Raw genomic sequence first — 7,126 nt, 5'->3', positions numbered from 1 at the left:
TGGATGAGAAAAAAAATAAAAAAGGGAAAAAGAGAAACGTAAAAATAATAATGTCAAATTGTGGTTTTAATCCTTTTATTATGTTCAGATTTGAGGCTTTGTATCAATTATTTAATTTCACATAATTTTCTCATCTATTTTTATAATATTAAAATTATGGTTTTGATTCTTTATTATATTTGGATTTAAGATTTAATTACTATAATTTAATTTAATTTAATTTAATTTTCTCATTTATTTTATAATTTATACATTTTATGGGTTAAATTATCAACGTGTACTCCTAATTCTTTTACACATGTCAATAAAAGATTATCTCTCCACATACCAAAGTAAAAGTAGGGATAGAGCAATCTTCACAATAGTATCATGTTTGAATATTATGAGTATCCACATTAAAAGTTATATATAATACAGAAAGTTATATATAAGTAGGAATGACAACTTGGTAATGTGGTATTAATTAATGATAATAAAAACAATTATTCTAAAATTTCAATCCATTCATATTATTTAAATGGTAATAGAAAACAATTAAATAATACAAAAGTATGTGGGAAACTACGTGGAATGACAACTTTGTGTTGGAGAAAGTATAAAGTGCTCTTTACAATAATTATTCTAAAATTTCAATCAATTCATATTTTTTAACTACTAAATACAATAATAAAATACATTATATTCTTAAAAGAGATATAGTTTCAAAATTTAAAGATAACATTTTAAAAGGAATAACCCTAAATTCCAAACATAAATAGTAAATCAAACTTGAGCAAATTATAATAATAATAAGCCACACACATTTCCACAAGACTCATCTATTCAATACTAAAACGTTGTAACAAACATAGTCCATATTATGAGTGCGCTCTGCATTAAATCTGTTTGATATTCAAGAAAATGAAAGTAATGTTAGTGAGTAATAAATATATAGTAACTTAAAATTCATTTGGAAGCTAGTTTTCATTACATAGTTTATGAATACAATGTCATGCAGCCCAAATAAAGTAAAATAATCATGATTTCTCTAGGAAAAAGAACTGAGGTAAAAAAGCCCATGGTATCATGAAGACACTAATTAAGGTAAAAAAAAGGTTGACATAAAAATTCAATATGATAATACTCTTTAAAATTTTAGGGAAAAAAATATCATGTAATAAAAGGTTAAAAACGCCCATAATTTCTTTCCGAAATGATGCATAAGACAAATCTCCACGTAATATATACACATATAACAGGGATCATGCCACAAGTTATCATCAACAAACTCGGGACTAGTTATAAACGACAGAAATGGAAGAGAAGGGACAGAGCGATCTTCACAGTACTTAATGACATAGGGCGGTTATAGACATGCACCGGTTTAAATTATATTTTTGTGGAATTGGATCAGTTCTATAGATGAACACATCTTAGGTTGTGTTTGAGGAAAGCTGCTACAGAAAGTTGATAAAAATGAAAAAAAAAAAAGAAAGGAAAAGGTATAGGAATAGGAATAGGAATAGGAAAGAAATTAGCTACAACATACCATGAAGCAGAGACACGTCCATCGGATATATCATTCACCAAGCTCAACTTCAGCTTCGACTTTGATTTCTGCACAGCCTCTCTTGTATTTATACACAGTTGCAGATATCATCAACCCAACCATGACAACCAGAAGCAAAACCAAAGATGCCCACTTCCCATTAAAATTGAAGCTCTCCGTAATGCTAACCCTCATTGTTGCAGGTGAGCCATTGTTTGAATCCATCACAAAATGGTTTTGCAACTCTACTTCTTCAAACTAAGAGAAAATATTTTGACTGGGACGAATGTTTGCAAATGAAGGGGGAGGATTGGAGGGTATCGTTTTAAAGAGGATGAAGGCAATAGTTTGCAACCACATGGGTATCATTGGGTAGTAGTTAATAGTCAAAAGGTGAAGGATACATTGCAGCATGTCTGCTTTTCAATTCGCACTATCACCTTAAAGAGAGGCGTCTCCAGTAAACCAGTGTAGGGCTCTAAGGGGACATTTAAAAACTAAAATGGAAAATTTTTCTATTTATACCGTTTATAATTTATAAAATTTTAAATTAGTAATAGTAAAATTATATTTTGGCCCTAATAAAAATTTGATTTAATCTTTTAAAAATTATAAAGATATAATCTATTCAAATGGTGAAATTATTTTTTTATTATCGTAAAAATATACAATTTAATCCCGCCCAAAAAAATTTCATTTAACTCCACAATTGAAAGTATCCCCTACCTGTTAAACCCGAAGCTCTCCGTGATGGTAACATTCATGGTTGCAAGTGAGTCATTGTTTGAGTCCATCATAAAATGCTTTCGCAAACCTACTGCTTAAAACTAAGAGAAAATATGATGGAAGTGGTTTTAATGCAGACGAAGGGGAAGATTGGAATGTAGGATTTTATAAGAGGATGGGGTCATACAATCACGAAGGGGCTCCACACATATTCAGGACAAAATGTCCGTCAATAGGGTGGGCGAATAGCTACTAAAAATTTCCCCTTTCCCTTTCCACTCACTCGGATAAAGGAAGTTTAAATTTTCATATTAAGCTAAAAGGAAAATTATATTTTTTAATAAAATTAAGTCAATAAAATAATTTGGGCTAACATATAAAATTTTCATTGTACTATTGCTGATCATTGAAATTTGTGATTATGCTTTGAGAATATAATTAAATTTATCACGGTTGAATTTTACCAGTAAAATTTAAATTATATTAAAATTGACCTTTAATCTTGATTTTCAATTAAAATTTACTAAATAATACTGATTTTCATGATTTGAAATAAACTTTAACAAGAAAATATTATTTCAAACATTTTATTTTAATGGTTAATAATAAATTAATTTATAAAATATTAAAAGATAATAAATTAAAATAGATTTTTTATTTAATAAAAGAAAAGTTGAAAAATAAAAATAAAAAGATTAAGTTTACTTTTTATAAATAACTATTTTTATTAATTGTTGATATTATATTAATTTATTATCTTTAAGTATTAAATTATAAAAGAAATTATTGGATTAAACTTGAACGGTAAAATTCAATTGAAGTGACAAAATTGAAGATAAAATTAAAATATTATGATAAAATTTTCTTTTAACTCAAAAAGATAATAGCAAATATCAATCGAAATTAATATAATGACAAATTTTAATTTAACTTAAAGTAAAGTTGTAAATTTGCATGTTAACGTTAAAATAAATATTGTTTGTTAAGTCAGTATCTAGCAGTTAATGTGGTTAATGCTGTTATTATTGTTGTTAGCAACAGTATTCCTTTGTTGTGTTGTTGAAAACGAGAGATTGTGTTTCCTGGATACGAAGACACAAGAAAAAGAGAGATTGTGCTTCTCACTTGGCTGATTCCTTTTTCTGTTTGCTGAAATAAAATCGTCAGAGGTTGTCAATCCATTTTCTTTGGTTTCTTTTTTTTTTAATATTAGATAATATATTATTTTAAAAGGTAAAAACTATATATAATTTATAAATAGTTTAAATATAATATATATGAATTTTAGAAAATCAAAATATTATGTAAAAATTGAAAACGTTATAAAAATTAAAAAAATGTAGTTAATTTTTCAAACATATATATAACTTTTCATAAATTATATTTTCAAAAATCTAAATTCTAAAAATTCAAAATAATATATCTAAATTTTCAAAATAGAAAATTTTCATCAATATATATAAAGTTTTAAATTTTTAAAAGTTTAGATATATATATATTTGAATTTTAGAATTTAGAATTTTGAAAAAAATATTTTTTCAACTTTATGTAACATTTTGATTTTTATACATTTTTAAAAAAATTTAAATTTGCATTTATGTATTTTGTGAATTATTTATATATTATACATGATCTTTTACATCTTTAAATAATATATTATATACAATATTAAAAACAAAAAGAAGAGTAATGAATCAAGTTCTAATAGTGCCTTGAAGGCGATCAATGCCAATTAAAGGATAGTAAACACACCAGTCAATATCCAATTAATAGTGGGTTAATATTTTTATTGTAAATCGCACATGGCACATTTTGATTGGTTAAAAGGTGCTACGTGACACATTCTTATTGATACCACATGACAACCGGTTTTGTTAAACACTGTTATAGAAAAAGTTGAATTTGATAACAAAATAATAGTTTAAGTATCAATATGAGTAAAAAAAAAAAAAAAGATACCAACATAATAAATAAATAAATAACATCGTTTAAGTCACCTATTTATTTATTTGGTATTTATAAACCAGTCTTTATATTACTGTGTATTAACTTCTTAGAAGACTACCTTTATATTTCTTCGTCTAAATATATCAGCAAAATAACTCATATCGTGACTTAGTTTTAACTTAACACTGCAAAATAAACTATTCATATTTCGTTTTAAGGATAAATATCAAAATTACATACAAAAATTACATCTAGGTTTTGTGTAGGAGGAAAACTGCTTCAGAAAGTTGATAAAAATGAAAATTAAATAAAAGAAAAAGGAAAGAAAATTAGCTACAACATACCATGAGCAGAGACACGGCATCGGATATGTCATCCACCAAACTCGACTTCAGCTTCGATATTGATATCTGCATGGCTTCTCTTACATTTATAAACGGTTGCAGATATGATCAACCCAACCATGACAGTCAGAAGCAGAATCAAAACCCAAAGTGTTCCTTTCCCATTAAACCCGAAGCTCTCCGTGATGGTAACATTCATGGTTGCAAGTGAGTCATTGTTTGAGTCCATCATAAAATGCTTTCGCAAACCTACTGCTTAAAACTAAGAAAATATGATGGAAGTGGTTTTAATTGCAGATGAAGGGGAAGATTGAGTATAGGATTTTCTAAGGGGATGAGGTCATACTTTGAATCAAGAAGGGGTTCCACACATATTCAGGAATAGGACCAAATGTTCGTCTGTCGGACCAAATGGACTAAAAATGTTCCCCTTTCCCTTTTCACTCACTCGAACAAAGGAAGTACACATCTTTGTTTTCGTTTAAATTTATATTAAATAAGTAAAATCTAAATTTTCATATTAAATTTGTCGAAACCTAATTTTTTCAAAATTGAAAACAAAATGGGAATCGATTTTTTTTTTTTAAATAAAACGTGAAGTCGTCACTAATTTTTTTTGTTTAGGTGTGATCGGATCATCTAGAAATTTAGTTATTTTAATAAAATATTTCTTTTTACTAAAACAACGATTTTGGTCTTACGAAAATATGAGAAACCGAGTTCGGGAGTCGGTTACGTATGAGGAAGGATTAGCACCCTCATTACGCCCAAAATCGGTACCAAATCAATTAGATACTGTCCTTATGTCTAAAATTTAAAAATATTTTTGAAATGTGGTTCCTTTTAATAACATTTGAATAGCCCGAGTTGGTCGTCAAAATCTTCTTGTTTCAGAGGAATATAGTATCACATCCAGCACGATAGGACATGATCCTTCATACCCTCAAAAACACGATAAATTTCGACTTCCGAAAGTTTATAAGTTGATAAGTACAGAAGGATGCCCAATTATTTAGTCCAACGAAAAATCAAAACCCAGCACGGTAGGACACGATTCCTCGAATTTCCAAACATTGGACATTGCCTCGCCTTAGAAAACACGAGTGAAATTCCAAAGGGATATTCGATTGTTTTGAGCAAATAGGAAATTGCAACCCAGCACGATAGGGCACGATTCCAGAATTGCCAAATATCGAACATTTCCTTCGTTTCAAAGAGTTTTTAGAAAACATGAATGAAATTCTAAAGGGACATTTGATTATTTGGAGCAAACGAGAAATTGCAACCCAGTACGATAGGGCATGATTCCGCGAATTGCCAAATATCGAACATCGCCTTCGTTTTAAAGGGTTTTTAAATGAATAATTATATAAAACTAGCTTAAAACGCATTAATGCGACTTGAAATAAGATGAAATTAATTATAAAGATTTGGATTTTATAAAAACCACATTTCATAAACCAAGTGGAAAACAATGATATGGGATAATGTACACATATAAGATACAATACTTGACGAATGAGGATAATGTATCTTATTTAATCAACTAACAAAGTAAATAATTAAATAAAATTAACCTAAAAATGTAACCTGATTACAATCATGCATGGGAAATAAATTATATAATAATACAATGCGGAAAATAACAATATAACAATTCAATATAATCAAAGCAATACACACAATACATAGCATGATATAAAATAATCAATGCAAGATGTAAAAAAAAAAAACATAGCAATTAGAAGCCGATGTGCTCTAACGATTTTAAAATAATAACGAATAAATGGACACATAATATATAGGTTGACAAATTAGCATAAAAACTAGGGATATTTATTATTTGAAATAAATATTGTAGAATAAAGCATTTGAATTGAATAATATGCAAAATATTTTAAGCACGAATTCATTTAAAATTGACAACATGCATGATAGCTTAAATAACATATAAATATAAAAGAATAATAAAACACATGATAAGATATAATGTACATAATAGATTCATATAACATGTATATAAAAATAGATTTAAGAACAATTATTTGTAGGAATAGTATGAAATTAATAATGCATATAAAATTTAACTACTCTATCTTATATACATACCATTATATTTAAAAACATTTTAAAGAGATACTAAATAAATATTAAAATAACCCAAAATAAAGAAGCAATAATTTTATAAGTACAAAATGAAGTTTTGAATAATTCTACATATATATAAAAACATTAGATAAATCTTAAAACAAGAAGTATTTTAAATAAAAAAACTCTATTAAAATAATATATCTACAAATATACACAAAAATATTTAAATGTGACGTTATACAAAATGTGTAAATAATATAATAAAAAGAATTTCAAAATAACTACACAAATGAAAACAAGTTAAAATAGATTAACATTTATAAGAATATTAAATGAATTTTAAAATGGAAAATTGCACAAACAAAAAACTCGACTAAAATACTATGTATGTACAAGTATATAAATATGTTTAAATAAAATACTATATATAATGTTAACAAAATATAATATGAAGATTTTAAAATAACAATTTTTAAAACAAAGTAAAATT

This window comes from Gossypium arboreum, chromosome 3 (assembly GCF_025698485.1).
Source record: "Gossypium arboreum isolate Shixiya-1 chromosome 3, ASM2569848v2, whole genome shotgun sequence".
Classification (NCBI taxonomy): domain Eukaryota; kingdom Viridiplantae; phylum Streptophyta; class Magnoliopsida; order Malvales; family Malvaceae; genus Gossypium; species Gossypium arboreum.
This window is presented reverse-complemented; position numbering follows the sequence as displayed.